At 31.2% G+C, this 21,188-nt stretch overlaps 1 protein-coding gene across 3 annotated transcripts in view; it reads right to left on the reverse strand.

The window, feature by feature from the left end:
* Nucleotides 1-21,188, reverse strand: part of TRIM36 (tripartite motif containing 36) — a 74,051-nt gene that overhangs the window by 43,725 nt on the left and 9,138 nt on the right. The gene's annotated exons all lie outside the window — the stretch shown is intronic.

Consider the following 21,188-nt stretch of genomic DNA (forward strand, 5'->3'; position numbering starts at 1 on the left):
GCAAAATGGATCATTTTTATTACATTCAATTAGAAAGATTTTGCACCAACAAAATCAATGCAGCCAAGATTAGAAGGGAAGCAAAAACTTGGGAAACAATTTTTGCAGCCAATGTTTCTGATAAAGATGTCATTTCTAAAATATGTAGATAACTGACTCAAATTTATAAAAATACAAATCATTCCCCAAATGATAAATGATCAAAGGATAAGAATAGATAATTTTCAGATGAAGAAATTAAACCTATTTATACTCATATCAAAAATGTGCTAAATTAATTAGAGAAATGAAAATTTAAGACAACTTAATACCACCTTCATACCTCCCTGCTTGGCTATGAGAAGAAAAGATGATAAATGCTGATGGAGATGTGGGAAAACTGGGACACTAATATACTGTTTCTGATCAGAAAAGAAAGGGGAAAAAAAACTTCACATGTGCAAAAATGATTGTAACACTCTTTTTGGAGTAGCAAGGAATTGGAAACAAAGTTAATGCCCATCAGTTGGAGAATGGCTGAATAAGTTATGGCATATGGAATAATAAGTTTTCTAAGAAATGATGAACAGACTGAATTCAGACAAACCCGGAAAAAACTTACATGAACCGATGCTGAGTGAAGTGAACATAACTTAAAGAACACTGTACACAGTAAAAGTAAGATTATGAGATAATCAACTGTGATAGATTCGGCTCTTTTCAAAAATGTGCGGATTCACAATCCCGAATAGACTTGGGATGGAAAATTCCATCCATATCCAGTTAGAGAAGTGTGAAGACTGAATATGAATGAAAGCATTGTGTTTTCACTTTTCTTTTGTTTGTTTGTTTTTCTAGTGTTTTTTTTTTTTTCATTTTGGTCTGATTTTTTTTGTACTGCATGAAAAATATGGAAATGTGCTTAAAAGCATTGTACATATTTAATCTACATCAATTTGCTTGCTATCTTGGGAAGAGGTAAGGGAAAGAAGGAGAAAAATTTGGAACACAAAATCTTACAAAAATGAATGTTACAAACCATCTTTGTGTATTTGAAAAAATAAAATGCTATAGAGGGGAAAAAAGAAATTATTATATTACTTTAAACAGGATGGCAATATAAACTTCATTTTAAAATCCATAATAAGCCTTAAAACAATGTAATAAAAATGAGTTATTTATCCCCTCTACTAGATTAAGTCTTTTAAGGGAAATATTTAATTATTTCCATTTTCATTTATGTACATTGTACAAGTTAAGAAGACACAAAAGACATAATAAAAATTTGTTGAAATTAAGAAATGTAATATTCTTTTCCTAAATTTTAACACATAAGACAATTAATTTGGACACTAATAATTCAATTTAAAATAAAGTATCTAATCATATTGAAGATTCTAGGTCTAATATTACATCTTATTGTATTTTATATATTCATTTTGAAAAGAGAATTTCTGACCCAGATTTCTTTCTACCACTATGTTAAACAGAAAAGACAATGATGGGAAAGAAATTCATCCTTTTTCACATCACTATATGAAGAAAAGTACATTTTCCTACTTTCTATTTTGAGGTTCTAAAGATTGTTTCTGGAAACTAGCAGGTTACCACACCAGCAGAATCAAAGTTGGGAAATAAGTCACAATTCTAGTTTTGAGCAGCTGGCAGGTATCCTTATCTTTCTTCTTCGGTTACTTGTTTCCAGACATGTATACCCTTATCTTTCTCCCCTACTTCTTGTAGGGGAGTTCCCATATGGGGACTCCTTTTTCCTATATTGCTTATGTATTAACATTCTATATAAGGCTGTTGAAGCTGATACTCTGGACTCACTAACTTTTGTATACAATCAATTGACCATACACTCTGAGCATAATTATGAAACTATCTCTATATCATTAATTGGTGATTAATCAATGGATGCTTAGATTATTTTTATTTTATTAGCAATGCCAGATAGGAGAAACTAGGTAAATCAAGATCAATTTTTCCATGCCAGTAATTCTATCTTGATTCTATCACCACAATGTAGATTCTATCTTGAGATAAAAAGGAAAACTACAGACAAGTTGGTATTTTGCACATTTGGCTCTTTACTATTTTTAATTACTGTACTGTCTAAGTTACCCTTCCCTTCTGATCTGATGTAGAAATGAGGAAAATCAGTCAGTGTGTAGAGGTTTGAAACTACTGAGTCAATGCACTGAGGTCAGGACTGCTGAGCACTTGAGGCTAACTTCTGATTGGACAATACTCTATGGGCATATGCTTGGAAAATGGTCCTTCCCACTATCCTGTGCTGGCTCAATGATTGGTTTATACAGAGGATTGTAGGAGGGACTAGGAGGTGGAGTAAGACTGGCCAGAGTCACACTTTGGCCATAGATGAGGGAGAAGGCGGTTGCGGAGATTCTGCTTCCATCCTGTTCAATCCTGTGTGTAAAGACCAAGAATAAAGACTAAGGACTTTTGCACATCCTGACTCTGGCTGATTCTGGGGTGTTCTGGGTGCTAGTGCCGTCGTCACATCAATGGAAAGTGAATGTCTCTTATTAAGGATATAAACCTGATATAAACCTCAATTCTATCTCGAGTAATCAATCAGAGATTCCCCCAGATTCTAGTAATTCTGGTCTGGTTTATGGCAACTGCCTATTGATTAGAAAACAAAATTATTCCTGATCAAATATATTCCCTATATGGGAACTCTGTTTTAGTCTGTAAAGGGCAGGAACTCAACTTTACATTAGTCAAACTGTTTAAAAAAAAAAAGTATAGACTATAGTCACAGCTGAAATTCACCATCCCTGACCTCAAGGAGGATCTTCTGCTTTTGAAATACAATATATGCTTAGGTTAACTGTTGAAGCTTTCTATCCAAATCAGCTCTCCCTAACACCTAACACCTGTAATTTTTGTAATACTGATGCTTCTCAATAAAGAGGGATTTGTACTGATCCTTTCATAAAAACTTTTGAATGGGAGATATATTTTTAGGATAGGCAGAAAAAAAATGGGAATCTTTTCTGTCAAGAGTTTCAAAGCAGATGATAGAGGATTAGGAATGGCCACCCAGATGAACTCCCCTAATATTCCTCTCCAAACAATTTAAAAATGATGCCTTATGGTGGCAAAGAATTGGAAAATAAGTAGATACCAATCAATTGGGAAATAGCTAGTTAAGTTATGGTATTTAAAAGCAATGGTATATAGTTTTTTATAAAAAATGAACAAGTTGATTTTAAAAAGGCCTGGAAAGATTTACAGAAACTGATGCTGAGCAAAACAAGCAGAGCCAGGAAAACATTGTACATAGCAACAGCAAGATTGTGCAATGATCAACTATAATAGACTTGGTTTTTCTCAGCCATTCAGTGATCCACAGATGGAAAACGCCATCCCTATCCAGAGAAAGAATGATAAAAACTGAATATAAATCAACACATGCTAGGTTCACTTTTTTTCCCCTTTTTCTTTCTTGTTTTTCCCTTTTGTCCTGATTTTTCTCTCCCAACATTATACAAAAAGAGATAAAAAATGAATGCATATGTGTAATCAAAAAAAAAAAAAGTTTTACATGTAATGGGGGTAATGGGGGTGAGGGGGGGTGGAGAAGGGGAGGAATGAAAAAATGTGATATCCTTTTGCAAGTAAAATAAAATGATGACACAAATCAAATTTTGGAAAGACAGAGTCAACAAAAGGTCAAGGTGAGATATTTTTCTGGTCCAGGAAAACTTAAGAGGTCAGCAGAAGAAATCTATGACATCAGTGTAGAGGTTTGTCCAGAGCCCCCTCCCCCACAGCAGTGCTAAAAAACAGCCACAGCTAAACAGCAGCAGCAGCAGTTTTGGGAATTCTCAGTCCAGAGACAGTAAAGGGGTCAGACAATAGGTCAGAAAGATTATAGGAGACTGGCACTGGGTATAGGAGGCAATGATTGGCAACCCTATTGTCCATATGCAATTATGGATCAAGTTCCACGGTGAAGAAGGCTGGAAAATAATCTAATATGCTTCTGGTGAAGTTAAAAAAAAAAAAAAGGCAGTAGTAGCAATCATGATCTCAGACAGAGAAAAAGAAAAAACAGACCTAATTAAAAAGATATTGTGTTGTAAAAAATGACTTCAGGTATGATTTCAAAAAAATATAACACCTATATGCAGAGAATGGATCAACTCTGAGCACAACCTTTTCATTTTATTTTTCCTGCCTTTGTTTGAAATAAATAATATGGAAATAGCTTTTGCATGATTTCAATGTATATTTAACATATTGCTTGTCTTCTCAATGCATGAGGAGGAAGGGAAAGAATTTGAAAAGAAAAGAATGCAAAATTAAATAATTTTTAAAGAAACAAAATTATTTCAAAAGTAATAATCTCATCTTTGTGTTCTTCCTAATTCTGGTCACAATGGTAATGGGAAAGAGGAAATACTTTCCCAATTTGAGGAAATTTATAGCATTGTAAGAGACTGGATTTGTAAAAATGTATTTTTGTTGCCTATCTCCAAACTCTGATGAAATTGTGATCTGAATTTTTTTTAATAAATGCTTAAATATCCTTTGGGTTTTTCAGTTAGCAAGCACTTAGGACTTTCTTATAAAAAGTACACACTTCTATCAACATTACTGAAGAGTAACAGATTTTAACTGTTTTAATGCAAGGGAAAGAGTGATTTCAGCAACTAGAAAATAAACAGAACTGATGCCAGTTTAAAATAGTATTTCCAATGAAATCCAAAAACAGAAAGGGAACATTATTTTGTTACTTTGAGGCCTCATTTGGTACTTAAGAATTATCTGTTACTACCTCTTCTCTGTAGCTGAGACAAGTTGCTTCTTTAAATTAGAAAGCAAAAGGTTTAGTTTAAATAAAAATTAATTTTTAGGAATGCTTTACACCACACCTATTTTCTTCTTTTAACAGAAATTGATTGCCTAAAAGCAAAGTCACCTAAAAGGAATTAAAATAATATGCATTTAACAAGTTCTTAAAGACCCAAAGTGGAAAAGCATTACCTGACAAAATAAAAAGCTATCTACATAAGCCTTGGAGTTTCCATTATGATAAGGGAAAAGTAAAAGGTTTTGCAATTACATGGCATTGTATAAAAAACTGCTAATTTGCAAAAAGAGAGATTCAATGAAGGAAAATAGCTCTGAGGATAGGCTTGGGATAGTATTAGGAAAAATCATGAGAAATCGAGGAAATAGTGAAGGTAAGTAAAGTGTTAAATCAGTGTGAAAGAAGTTTGAAGTTTTAGACTTCATAGAAATAAAAGAGATGTGGGAAGATTTTCATGCCTATAAATTTGCAAACTATGTGGAGAAATGCCTGTTAAAATTTGTTGACCTAAGATTTATTTCACCAATTCAGATAATCTTGTTGGTGTAGGAAAATAGCCAGAATCATGAACTATGATTTAAATTAACATCATTTTTCAAGATACAACATTTACCAAAGGAAGAATATAAAAATAAATTTGCAGCGTGAAATTATTTGAGTATAGCATACTAAAATTCTATCCTTGATATTTACATACATAATTTCATTAGATGTAACATAGGTTATGTTTACAATTATCTATGTTTCAAAAGGACCAAACAGACTCCGTAAGGGAAGAAATGAGAATGCAACACTGCCATATTACTATTTTGTGGGAGATTTTTCATGAGAGACTTACTGAAGGTAGTAGAGTAAGATTTATAATTTGAAATTCTGGCAATGACTGGACCATGGCAAAATTTAAATTATGTATAGTCCCACCTTGCAAATGGGGATCCAGATTTTATTTTAGTTTATTCTTAACAAAACTGTAAAGTAAAATGTATTTTTCCTATTAGGACAACTGTGATATATGACATTCTTTAAGTAAACAGTTTCTTCATGGAAAAATATACTTATAATTTGGCATTAAAACTAAACATTTAGAGACTAAAAATAACAATTATAAGTGTAATTGGATCAAAATTACTCTCTTTTGGTCTTCACTTACCTTCACTACTTTCTCAGTCCCTCATGAGTTTTCTCTAATATATCCCAAGACTATCCTTAGAACTGGTTTCATTCATTAAATCTCTCTTCTCTGCAAGGTTTTTTTTTTTTTTAAATACCAATTAAAGGAAAAATTTTTACTTTTCTCCAAATAAACGAATAAACAACAAAATTATTTTTAAAGAGAATTCAGATAAGTATTCATAGATTAATGTTATTTGACTGTTATGTTATGTTTTTAAAAATTCATGATAGTTTTGTGTTAGCATTATGCTTATGATTTCTTGCATTTTGATTTTTGAGAAATCATGGTATAAAAATGCTGTTAACAATGTGATATATATCATTAGAAGATTAGCTCCTGTTTTGATCTGAATGTTGTAAAATTAGGAATCTGAGCTATCACTAGATTTATGGCTAAAAATTTATCTTAAGTATTTACTTGTGTATACTTTGCCTTAAAATGAATAATAATATTGGAGAAATTAGCAAAGACCTTATAAATTCTCATTATTTGCTAAGTTTTTTAGGATTTGCCATGTTCTCTAGGGCATGTGATTAAGGTAAGCCTTGTAAATTCTAAAATAGTGAATCTGTTTATGGAGAAACTGATATTCCCCTCCTCCAAAACAAACACAGAGAAAATGTCATATCTTACATACTTGCCATTTATATTATAGAGGTGAGTATTGATTATAAAAAATTATGAAATTGCACCTAGAATAGTATGTTAAAAAATTATATATTTCAACCAACAAACTCCAGTTTAAAAGACTTTTCTTTCTTTTACTCTGTAGTTACTATGAAATGCTTGAACATCCAGTCTAATAGAAACTAATAATAGAAGGATATGAGTAAACTACCATATATTCACCTTATATATAAAACTCCAGAATATGAGTTTTTTTAACTTCAGGTGATTAATTTTTACATCAGGATATATTTAAAGTAGAGAAAAAAATGATGAATGAATTCTTTTGGAAAAACATTGTATGTACTTAGTAAGTACTGAAGATAAATGTTATGTTTTATTCACAGTTACTGCAACAAGAAAATGAACTACACCCTGCTCTAAACTGTAAGAAGAATTTATGACAATGACTATGTTTGCTCTGTTTGAATTCAGGTATAAACTCTTCAAATGATAATATAATTATATATTTACATAATAGATAATATAATTATAATTATAACTTATATAAGTTAACATTGAAGAGAAATACCATGAGTCATTCAAAAGGAATGTGATCTGAGAAATGCTATAGGTGACTATTAAGAATCTGGGAATGTTGAGAAGATAGCCTAACAAGGGTAATGGCAGGATTCTGTTGACTCAGTTTTCCTAGTGTGTTATTTTCTTTCTAAACAGAAATGTTTCCTATCTGGTTGTCTCTGAGCCTATGGAACTCTGTAATGTGACTAGCTATGTCAAAGAAATATCTATAATGTTCATGTTAAATCAAAAAGTTACGGGAGTTTTGTCCTGGCATGCCAATTATAGATCAGTCTATGGCTTTAGGCTTAGGCTTGAAGTAGTACTCCTGATTTTATTATAACTAGGTCCCTTCTGCATTCACAGTACATTTCTCTGATGATAGCAGAAAATATGCAGTGTTTAATAATGGATCCTATCATTTAGATTCATCAAGCATCTCTGAATCACTATCAAAGAATAGCTCGAGTTGATGCACTGAGGTCCCAAGCACATGAGGCTAAATAGTAATTGGATCATATTCTATTAAGATATATGCTTGGAGAAAGAATGTCCCCTGCCCACTCTTTGTGTAAGTCCTAATGTGTTGTATAGGAAATGATGATTTTGGTGGGTGAAGGCAGAGGGGCAGAGAGAGAGGGGAAAGAGACTGCTGGCTGGAGTCTTGTTGCAGCTGCTCACATTGCTAATCCCCTTCACCTCAAAAAGAATAAAGATTGAAGATTTTCCCTTAATCTGAATTCCTGATTCCGGCTGATTTTAAAATATGCAGTCATCACAAAAAGATACAAATACAAAAGACCATTCTTTTATTTTACTATTCTGAATTTGTGACCACTACTTGTCTAATCTTTCTTTTCTAGGTGACAAGGGAAAATCAGTTTTTAGACTTGCGATTTCCTCACTTTTTGTTTTAATAATTAAATATTAGTATATGATAGGTCTACACAGTATCACATCTATTCTGAATGATACAAGAATAACATTTATTCTCAAAGAGGGGATAAAATAAAGAAGTGATATAATAAAAAGATTTAATAGTTTTCATTTTTAATGAATTTATTTAAGGAAAAGCAACCAGATTAGACTGTTACCATTTGAAATCCTGGATGTATATGACTGGCTTCCAAGTGTTTTCCAATGAGTAAAGAAATATACTTAAAGAACTCATGATAAAAATAATTATATTAGCAATATTGAAACTTCATCTGTTATGTCAGTGAAAAACAATGGAAAAAGCCAGTTAAAGATGATGGTTCTAAAAATATGTATTCTGCAATTTTATACTGCAGGTAATATAGGGGAACTACTGAAACTTCTCTCAGATTAATCTGAATATCCAAATACCTATCCATACATCCATGGATTTGTTTTAGTAACTGTTTATAATGTTTCAAGTTGGAATGAGGCTTTCACATGTAGGACTGTTTTCATTAGTTGTCAAGAAATTTTAAATCGTGATTTTTTTTATGAATGAAAAGATAAAAAGGAAAACATTTTACCCATTTTCCTTCACAAAACAACTTAAATTACAATACTTGGAGTTACATACAATAAATATATGTATATACATTGGGAAAAAAAGAGGGAAATACTTGTGGTCCCCAGGATGACCAGTAATAGACACACTTATCAGAACATATTTCAGAAGAATTCAATGAGATTTTTAAAGCATTAACTTGGCATTTTAGAAAAACAAAGGATGTCATTTCTCCACAAGCAATATATTTTTAGGTTTCACAAATACAAACAAAAAATTCAGTAGTTTACCAGTCTAAAATTCTCAAATTAATCACTCATTAGAAATTGTTGCTTGCCCTAAGTAAATAGCTAAAGACCACCTCCCTTCATTCACTTTGTGCATGTGATGATACTTCATACAAAACTGTTGGATCTATACTTAACAATCCAATCAGATCTATATCATTAAAAATAATAGGTTTTATAATCACAAAAACCTTAATCACTTAGCTTTAGAAAAAGGTTTCTCTAATAAAAAAGGGGAAAGGACCCACATATGCATAAATGTTTTTAACAATTCTTTTTGTAGTAGCAAGAACTGGAAACTGAGTGGGTGACCATCAATTGGAGTATGGCTGGAAGTTATGGTTTTTTAATATAATGGAATATAATTGTTCTATAAGAAATGATCTGCAGGATAATTTCAGAAAGACCTGAAGAGACTTACATGTACTGATATTAAGTGAAGTGAGTAGAACCAAAAGAGCATCATACACAGCAACAAGATGATGATGTAATGATCAACTGTGATGGATGGACTCTTTTCAACAATGAGGTATTCAGGCTAATTCCAATAGACTTATGTTGGAGAGAGCCATCTGCATCCAGAAAGAGGACTATTGGGATTGAATATGGATCACAACATAACATTTTCACCTTTTTTGTTGTTTGCTTTCTTTTTTTTTCCTCTAATTTTTTTTCCTTTTTCATCTGATTTTTCTTGTGCATCATGATAAATATGGAGATATGTTTAGAAGAATTATACATGTTTAATCTATACTGATCTAGGAGGGGAGAAGTAGGGAAAAGGGAATAAAATATGGAACACAAGGTTTTGGAAGGGTGAATATTGAAAACTATCTTTGCATGTATTTTGAAAAATAAAAAGCTATTATAAAAAGAGGTTTCTCTCAACTTGTTGAAACATACATTAAATGGACTAGGTGTTCAAAGCATTTCAGTAAATGGGTATAAAAATTCTTTGCTTGATTTAATTGCTTGATTAAAATCCAGTTTTCAAATTAGAATTATCACTGGAAAGTTATCAATAACAAAGAATGGGTTTTAATATTATAGCTAAATTTCTGTGAAAACTTTTTTTAGAAACCATCTTATTTGGAAGCTTTTCTTCAATAGGAAGTTGACATTTCCTCCCTCTCCCTTGCTTTCTCTTCTCAGTATGTGTGTGTGTCTATATCTATATATATCTATAGATATAGATATATATATAGACACACACACACACATAAAGCACATACATATATATAAATGTAATAAGCACAAGAAAGAGAAGGACTTACTTTCCAAAGTTATGTCCTCAAGGATTCTTTTTTATGATTCTTTTTATGGTCTATAAATAGAATTATCTTTATCAATGCTACAAGCTAGTATTACCTGTAGTGCATGCAGGTTTCAGGTAAATAATGAAAGAACAAATGGTGTGTGAGGACTAAAACTCTCCGAACTTTCAAATGAGTTATAATTTCATTTGATCATCTTCTAGCTTTGTGTTTATAAGATTAACTCTATAAAATTTGAACTGGCTTTTACCCTATGAACTAAGTATTGGAGGGTCAATGTGATTGGGTTTTGTGACTTAAGTCATATCAAGTCTTATCACTAGCTGGTTTAAACAGCATTAAAGTGATTTAGAACCTGGTAAGTCAATCTCCTAGAAAAAACAATTCTGCAAATCTTTACTGAAAATAAAGCGCACTCCAGGTTCTTTTATAAACTAAGATTCCTTTAAAGACTTAAGGTGTTTCTTTTTATTTAAACTAAAGTTAAACTAAAGACTTTGTCTTTAAAGATTTTTAAAGTTTAGTTAAAGTTTAGTTAACTTTAAACATTCAAATTACAGTTAAGTTAAAGTTAAGTAAAATTTAGTTAATTTTAAACACTTAAGTTACAGGTAAAGACTCAGATGTTAATTCAGAGATTCGTGTCCCTAAGTTTAAATAGGTGAAACTGGACAATCTGTTGTCAGTAGTCAAAAACAGACCCTTCTAATATAAAATTTCCAAGGAAAATAGAAGCAGATGACTTCATGAAGTAGATAAACACCAAGGTGACAGAATAAGAAATCTGTTGTTTAAATGGATATTAATTCAATGTTGCACAGGTGTGCTTAGAGAAAAGTCTAGAGAAAATTAAAGATGAGAAAATATTTGATTGCGACATTTGGCATTGATTGCTAGAGTTAGGCTGGATTTAGTTCTATAAAATGTGTCTTGTTTGTTATATTAATTTTTGCTTTATTATGGAATTCAGTGCTCCTAATACTTATAGCTGCCTGTGTAAATGACTTCCAGAAAATGTATAACTGTACAGGACATATAAAACTGTAGTCAAGAAATGCACATATGTGATGTTCAACTAGGGAGGGAGGGTTTGTGATGAGAATTTTCAGCTCAGGATCCTTGCTGTCACTTTGATATAAGAAAGACCATGATAGGAAAGAAACTATGCTTTATGCTTCTTCCCATCACTATGAAAAGAAGAGAACACTACCAACTGTCTATTTTAAATTGTCAGACACTACTCCTAGAAGCTAGATGGTCACAACATTTGCAGAATCAGTGATGGGAAACCAATCACATCTCCAAGTTTTGACCAGCCAGCAGATATCCTAATCTTTCTCCTGTTACTTGTATCCTTATATTTTCCTTCTGCTTTCTGTAAAATTCCATTTTTCTATGCTATTTACATATTCATATTCTAGATATGTATGATGATCGGGGCTTACTGACTCGTATATAATCAGTTGAGTTTACATTCTAAGTATTATAATAAAATAAAATAAGTATTATAATAAAAATATTCTTAAAAATAACCATTTCTCATCACTGAGTTAGTGGACTAACAAAAGTATACAACCAAATGGAGCCTCAGATAATCTTTACATCAATATAAAACAAGTTTAAGTTAGGCTATTATATAAAAATGAAAAAATTATTTAAGTGAATTGAAAATAAACATATTGATCCATATTCTTAGCCCAAAGCAGTTGAATAACTGTTAAATGAAAAATGTATTTTCTTCTTTTACCAGACAATATACTTGTTATATATGTATTTAGCACCACAAGAAAAAAATTAAAACTAAGAAAAATGTTAGAACATATTTGAAAAATTTAGTATCGCTAACCTTTAAATTTTATCTTAATTTTTTGCTTATCTACTTTATAAATAATTTTAAAGATAAAGTACTGATATTTAGGAACTTTGAACTAATAGAGGAATTTAATTCAGATCTACATACTAGGCTATCTTAGTCACATAAAGCATTATCACTTTTCTACCTCCCCATTCCACAGGCCTTCATTGTAATGTGATAAAACAGTGAGCAGAAAGGAAGCTTGGTTTAGAATTTAATTTCAAAGAGAAGATTCACAACTGGTTTACAAAAGACAAAGCATTAATTATATCCTATGCACAATGCAATTTTTGATTTAACAGCAAGAAATGTGTTATTTCTTTGTACAAATAGTAGCCACTGCTCCTGACCACTTAACAAGCTATCATATGTTTTAGAAATAGTCATTGTTTGCAAACATACACCTCAATCCTGTTCCAAAGGCCCTCCCATATTACATTGCTATTCATTGCAATCATTGGCAATTTGGTAGTTAAATAAAATTTTCAGAACTGTTTCAAATACGCATTTCTTTTTTTTTATGGGAAAAGTTTTTCACATGGCTGTTAATAGTATGTAATGCTTTTGAAAACTATTCATATATTTTGAGCACTTATCCATTAGAAAATGGCTCTTAGTCTTATGTATTTCTTTAATTATCTATCTTGGGTATCAAACTCTTTCTTTAATGACAGATTAACCTTCTTTTCTTAGCTATATTGATTATATTTCTGCAAAATCTTTACAATTTAATTTAATCAAAATTATATAGTTCATCTTTTGTGATACTCTCTTGCCTTACTTGGTTAAGAATTCTCTTAGCTATAATTATCAAAAATGTTATCATTTATTTTCATGTTTTTTAAAATAATGTAACCTTTTATAGATTTAGATGACATACATAAAATTTGAACCTACTATAGTACATGACATAAAATGCTTGTGTAAACCAAATTTGGAGACAAATTTCTTTCAGTTTCTTTTTCCAGAAATTTAAATGGGGAATTCTTTCTCATATAGTTATATTCTTGAATTTAGAGAATAGTGGATAGTATGTTTAATTGTTTCTGGTTTTTGATTATCCCTTCTTTTTAACTGATCTAGTTTCCAATTTTTAAAATAATTACTAATATTTGGTAATATAATTGGGTTCTGTAAGTTCAATTTCCCCTTCATTCCTACTTTTTTTTATTATTCCAATACTTCAAGCTCTTAAGGTCTTTTGTTCTTCCAAATAAATATAGCTATGCTTTATCAAGCACAAATATAAAAAATAAAATTTCATATTTCCCATATAAAAGAAATGCACGTTGAAATAGTTCTGAAAATTTGATCTGACTTACTAACAAAACGGCAATGATTGCAATGGATGGAATTATAATATGGGAGGGCTTTTGTGACAAGATTGAGGTGTGTGTCTGTGCAAACAGTGACACTTTCTAAAACCTAAGCTAACTTTTTAAGTGGTCAGGAGCAATGGCTACTATTTGTACAAAGAAATTTGTACAACGTATAAGTAACTCCAAAGTTACTAAATCAATTTAGATAGTAGCATCATTTTAATTCTATGGGCAACCACCATGACCAATTAATAATCTTCCAATTATTTCTTTAAAGTATTCCTTATAACTTTTAAGTCTCAAGTATGGATTGTTAGATTGATTCCCACATATTTTATGTATTTTATAGTTATTTTGAACAGCTTCCTTTTTATGATTTCTTCCTCATTCTCTGCTAATGTTATAGATGTAGACTATTTTGGGTATTATTTTGTATCCCACTTTACTAAAATGATTAACTGTCTCAATGTCACTGATGATTACCTTTGCTTTCCTAAGACAGACATCCACAATTAGAAATAATTTTGTCCTTCTTTGCCATTGTCCATGTCTTTCTTTTTTTTGTCCAGTTATAATTACTAGTATATCTATAATTGTCAAATAAAAATGTAAAGGGACACATCTTTGCTTATTGAAAAAAACTTATTACAAGTGATTTTAGTTTAGATGTGTGCTTTTTATATTGAAAATGACCTATACCTATGCTTTTTAATTTTTAAATGAGCATTATATCTTTAAAGCTTCAAGTTTCAATGTAATAAATTATATTAATTTTATTCCTAATGTCACAATATCCCTGGTATAATTTCAACTTGGTTGTTGTTGGAGTCTTTACAAAGTATAATGTGTAGTTTATTTTAAAATTTTTACATAAATAATCATTATTTATCGTAGCTAATAGTTCTCTTTGCTTTATCCCTTTTAGATTAGGTATTGGTACTATAGGTCATAAAAATGAGTTTGATAGTCTTTTTTCAATTATTGAGAATAATTTCTGTAGCACTTCTCTGTAAAACCATGTAGATCAACATTTTTTGATAGTTCTTCTAAAATTTGTTCATTTTCTCTTTCTGAATGTCATTACGAGTCTCTATTAATGATATATATTTTTATTTGTGTTCCTTTATTGTTATTTTTATTATTATATCCATAAAGAATATAGTTGACATTTTGACTTTCTATACTTATTTATAATTTTTCAATGTTCTGATCATAAATCATTGGATGCTGAGAACATGCATTCTATACAAAACTATTTATGTCAGAAGATACCACAAATCTGTTAAATCTAAAATCCAACTTTTCCTAGTGTCTAGTCAGTCCTATATTTCCCTTTTTATATGTTAGATTTTTCCAGTTCTAAGAAGAACATTTAATTTTTCTATGTTACTAGCTATTTCTATTTGCAATTTAGTTAAATTTTTCTTTGTGAATTTAGATACTATGTTATTTGGTGCACTCACATTTAATACAGACATAGTTTCACTGAGCACAGTAGCCTTAAACACAATGTAATTTTCCTTTTTCCATTGTAGTCTCATTGCATGATTGCATTTCCTGCTTTTTTTATTACCTGATATGTAGTAAATTCTGTTCTAATCATAATTTCATTTGCATTTCTTTTAAGCATCTTGTAAGCAGTATATTATTGGGTTCCAACTATTCTGCCATTACCATTCATTTTATTTGAATATTTAATCCATTCCCACTTAATATTGTCAGATTTGTATTTTCTTCCACTTGTTTCTTTTGTACTGATTGCCATCCCCTTTCTTTTTAAAATAAGTATTTTGTCCACTACCACTCTAGGCTGCCACTGGGGACCCACATATGCCCTCTTATGAACTGGATGTAATTCTTTGCTCATAGAAATAATGTTATTTTCATCATTCCAAGAGAAAATCCATCATAAGGTCCCATCCTAATACCACCAACACATCGCTCTTGAGATCTGCCTTCTACTTACCTACCACCATCCCCATAAACTTTGCTTTATGCAGTAGAAGAGATACTAAAAAGGTTCTATGTAAACTAAATTGTGTATGTTGAATATTTTTATAAGCAGTGAGGGAACTCATATATGCACTTACTTTTCTAAATGGTTTAATGTATACCTATGATACTGAAGAAAAGGAGGATATAGGAAGAGACAAAAAAAATCATCGTGAATCTAATCCTATACTTAAAAAAAAAAGACAATTTGAAGTATATGCCCTTCTGATAATACTTTAGTAAATGTTTTACTGAGCACTTCCTTGCTACTAGTGCTCCTTCCCAAAAAAAAAAAACCTTATGTTCATTTTGCACATGTTCTATATATTATTTTATATGTACAAGGTGACTCCCTTGACAGAATTTAATTAAGCTTGTTGATGGCAAGGATTATTTTTCTTTTTTTTTTTTGGTCTTTGTATTTCTAGCACTTGACACTGTGCCTGGAAAATAGCAAATGCGTAAATATTTAATAATTAACAAAGATCTAAAACTATGAAATAAAAAAAGTCTAAGCTTAAGAAATGGACTTGTGATTTAAATTCTCACAGGAAAACTCAACAATGAGGAAAAAAATCTTATATCAATCTAGGTCAGCACCTTCTCTGCAACTTAAAGAGTTTTAGAGAATTACCTAGAACAGTAATTAATTAAATGGCTTGACCAGGGTCACAAAGCCAGTTTGGCTCTTTGTCATTTTGCCAGAGGCAGGACTTAAACACAGATCTTCCTGACTCAAATACAAGCTTTTCTACCTACTATGCTAGAAAAATATTAATACCTCAGCCAAATGCTTCTTTTTGCTTGGTACATATGCGCGCACGCACACGCACACACACACACACACACACACACACACACACTCTCTCTCACTCACACATATACACACCAAACAGCATCAACAAAACTATAGTAGGAATACATAACTATTTCTAAGTTCCCAATCCAAGCACTTTAGAAATACAATTCAGCATTATTTAATCATTTCAGCATTATTTAATCATTTAAATAACTCCCCTAAGGACCTACCCTAAACCATTTGAAAGAAAAAAAAAACTTTTTTTTTATCTATTATAATAATATTTTATATTTTTTAATAATGCAAGATAGTTTTCCCCTAACTTAATTTCAATCAGTGAAATTTTCAATTTATATACAATTTTCCCATTTAAAATTCTGAAAAGTTAAATATTTTTCCCACAGGTTTTTAACAGCCTTAAAAATTTTTTATGGTCCAAAGCTTCAAGGGTAAAGTTAGTTCAGCGCATCTCTTTAAGGCCACACATGGAAAATCAAAACAGTGGCAGAAAAATTCTATAAAGTTGGTGTGAAGTACAGCTCTAAGATTTCCACAGGCCTCCATATTAAACATGGTCTCCTCCTAAAACTCATAAAGCTGGTGAGAACGCCAAGGAAACTCGAAAAATACTGAAGCCATTCAAAAGCCTTATTGGTATTGAAACAGAACCCATAGAAAGAAGGAACTTTTAGAGAGACCATCCAGATTGTAGGGTCTTGAAAACACAACCTCTTTAGGTCTGTTTTGTCACCTATAAAATGAAGGTGTTGAACATGATCAGTTTATTTCTAAAATACATTCCACATGATGTGAAATGAGGTTTTATTTTTAAAAATCTACAATTAATGAATTTTCCCCTTTAATATATGAAATAAAAGTACCTATAAAATAATTATATAATTGCAATATTTATAATTTCCTCTATTATGTTCTAAAATACTCACAATTTCCTTTATCTTGTGATTACTTCATTTGCGACTTACATCAACATATTTTAGGTTCAAGTATGTTCCATGAACTAATCAATTTGGAAAATATTAGGCTAGATAATCTTGAAGATTATGATTCTATAAGCTAATTATTTTATATTTTATTCAAGCTCCAAGATTTTATAAGTTTAATAATAATACTGATACTTAAGATTACATTATGGTAAGCACTTTAAAATATTCCATTATCTACTGCTGGAGGCTGCTAAATATACAAAAGTTAACTGCTGATTGGCAACACCACCTGACAATTATACCATATGAAACATAAACACAAAATATCTGTTAAATAAATTTGATGTACTATATTTGTAATGTTTGTTGAAATACTGTTTTGCAAATGTTACATGCTGTCTTCCAAACAGTCTCCATGATGACAGAGGTATTACAATCCTTTAAGGAAAAGTTGCCATTGATACTTACAATGCCCTGCACATAGTTTATTCAAATAAACATTTATTAAGTATCCAACACATATAAAACAACATGCTAGGCCCTGAATATAAAAGATAAAAAATAATGATTTCTAGCCAGAAAGAACTTATATTTATGTCACTAAGTGATTGGAATTTTCCTATTTTGTGAATAATTAATACTCTTTTTTCAAAAACATTCATAATAATAGTTGGGTAGATTCTGAAAAGTAGCAAAGCTATTAAGATAGATATGATTAAGTTATTGCACGTTAATCACAAATAAAAGTTGACAAATTTAAAATTGAAGAGCTAAGTTAAATATGTTGAAGAGAAAGGTCTACAAAAAATAAATCCAGGTAGGTAATGATGAGTTAATATCTAACTAGAATCATAATTGATAGTGTAAACTAAAAAATTTGAATGTCTCAATATTCCTGTTCCTTCAGTCTCTAAGGATTGTTCAACTTTCTTAGTCACAGAAAATCAGAGGGTTCTAACCAGTTTATCAAGATTTACCAGAAGTAGATTATTAAAGTCATGTCTAATAAGATCTCCAAATTGATTACTGCTACTATACCCCTCTCTATTTTTTCTTAGAATTCTCAATAGAAATGAAAGCACAATAGAAAATAGGATTAGTCAATATTTTCATGTTAGCAAACTTTCTTAATGTCTACTATCCATCTTAAGTATTCAGAAAAAAAAAAAGTAGTTTCTTCTTGCAAAAAAAGTTAGTTATGAAGTTGTTGTTTGTGCTTCATTCTTGAAGGACAAGAAAGTGACTTGAATTTAAGTGAGGGAGAGATGTGCAAAGTTACCAGCCTCCCCTTCTCCTTCAGAGCCATAGGATCCAGTGGCAAGATATAGATCAGGACAACTAAAGATGGTTCTGGATGCAGTGGGAGACCTTTACCTTATGATAAGCTAAGATCTTTAATAGGTCTCAGTTTGAGGAGACAATCGGTGATTAAGGCTAGGTAAGAAAGTAGAAAATTATCTCTTTTACTTAGTCAAAAAAATATGTATATATGTATGTGTGTGTGTGTGTGTGTATGTGTGTGTATGTATTTATCTACATACATGCATATCAATCTGAGAGGGGAAGACCCTCAAGAGTCCCTAGCCAAAACAGAAACAACTGCTATTTACGTCACTCTGAGTTACTCAGGGCCCAAAAAATGGCCAAATGGGGCTTGACCTGAAAATAACTGTTAGTCAATGAGAACCAGGTAATGAAGAAGCACTACACTGAAAAGAATGTCTGCATATTTATTTACTATTCTACATTTTTAAATATATATCTATGTATACTTCATACTATAACAATTTTAAATACAAAATATGTGTGTATAATAATATCTAGTTCAAGTCCTATTTTTTGTGAAATTTTGATTGATTTCCATGTGGGAAGATTACATTATCTGATAAAATAATAATGACAATTATAGTGTCTGTGGTGCTTCCTCTATAGTGCCCACTATATGCCAGCACTATGTTAAACTCTTTACAAACATTGATCCTCACAACAATTTTCAAAAGCAAGATTAGATTATTATCCCCATTTTATAGTTGAAGAAACTGAGAAAACAGAAGTTAAATGATCTGCCCAAAGTCACATAGGCTATTGAGTATCTGAGTCTGATTCAATCCATGACACCACCTAACTGCCCATATCTTATACTACAACTTTGGTGTATTTGTCTTCACTTGATACATTATATTGGCCCGTGTAAATCTGAACTCCCAGCTAAATAACGAATATTCTTGAGGACAATTAAAAGTTGTTTACTTGTCCTTATATCTCTAGCAGTTGTCCCAGTAGACTGTGCATTGTACACATTTATTTTAGTGAATTAAAAAATATGCAGAATACGTTCAATAAGCCAGTTGGCATTCAAACCTTTAATAAATTTCAAAATACCCCTCACTTTTGTAATGATAAAATAGCTCAGTTATAAGCCACTCTTGGTTACTGGGTACATGAAGGCTGTTGTTGTGGTTGTAGGTGAAGATGGTGATGGTGGTCGTTGTTGTTCGGTTGTTTCAGTCGTGTCCGACTCTTCGTGACCTGATTTGGGTTTTCTTGGCAAAGATACTAGAGCAGTTTGCTGTTTCCTTCTCTAGCTCATTTTACAGATGAGGAAACTAAGGCAAATAGAATTAAAGAGACTTGCCCAGGGTCACACTGCTAGTTAAGTGTCTGAGGCCAGATTTGAACTCAGGAAGTTGAGTCATCCTGATTCCAGGCTTGGCACTGTCCATTGCCACACACAGTTGCCCCGGGGTGAAGAATACAAGCATAAAAATACTTCACAAAAAAAACCCTATATGACAGGAGACACACAAAAAAAAGAGAGCTACTGTAGAGCTACCCTACTAGAAATCTGCTTAATTTGTAATTATCAAAAGGCAAGTCACACCTCCTTACTAAATTTTTTTTTAGAATGAAAAATTTTAATCTAAACACCCTTCAAAAAGCAATTAGGGCTGACTGTGATAGCATGCTGACCATTTAACTTTCAAGCAAAATTCAAAGGAAAAGCACGTAGCCATGTACCCCCATGGGGTGATGTAGCAAGCCCATTTAGAATCTTTGGGATCCCCTTCCTCACAAATCCTCACCTCTGTATTAGGGAATCTGATATTGATTCCACTTCTGCACCGAACAAGAATCAATTATTGGATTACTGTTCAATATAACTTCTCTACTGTGATATGCATTGAAAGTAGCTAATATATTTTTCCTTCATACATCACAGTTTTGACAATATCCACATATAAAAAGTGCAGTCTGTGTCATGCATTAGTGATATGGTGATCAAATTTATAACAAAAAGTTTTCAAACTACTATTCTTGAAAAAATATATAGTAAAGCAAAATCATGCAGCAGCAGATGGAGCTGACTTTTCCTGGAAGCTAAGAAGATCTCTGCTCAATTCTCACCTATATCACACACAGTCTGTGTCACCTGGGGCAAATCACCTAAGTGTTTAAGAGTTCTATGCAACTCTAAAATTATATGCTGCAGATATGTAAACAACCTGCATTGTAGAGGGAGCTTACTAACATAGATATTCCCTTTGCCAATAAAATCATGTATCATATCCCTACCCCTATACAAAAATAAAATGAGATTAAGTTAATCAGCAGAAAATGATCAGTGAGAATTAATGATACCAAAGATTTACAGCTTTCAAATATGAGCCTTCAAAACTATCAATAACTCAACTATGTAGTTGATTCTATACATTCTATACATATTTGAAGATCAAAAATTATGATTTTCTCTTGTAAAAATTCCTGTTTATATTTATCTTCACTTTCAAATATTATAAAATTTCAAAAACTCATGTATGTATTTTCCCCTAACTTTATAAATCACCTGTCCCAAAGATCTTAGTAGAGTGCTTTAACTCAATATGAGTTAAAAGAATACACAGCATTTTGAAAATCTACCATTTCATCAAATGTAAATTGACATCCTAAAAGAAAAAAAAAAAAACCTTGATAACAACATTATTCATTTGGCTACAACAGTCAAATATCATGAAATGCAAATTTCCTATCATTCAACATATGTCAGAAC

The sequence above is a fragment of the Antechinus flavipes genome, chromosome 1 (genome assembly GCF_016432865.1).
Source record: "Antechinus flavipes isolate AdamAnt ecotype Samford, QLD, Australia chromosome 1, AdamAnt_v2, whole genome shotgun sequence".
In the NCBI taxonomy this organism is placed as follows: Eukaryota; Metazoa; Chordata; class Mammalia; order Dasyuromorphia; family Dasyuridae; genus Antechinus; species Antechinus flavipes.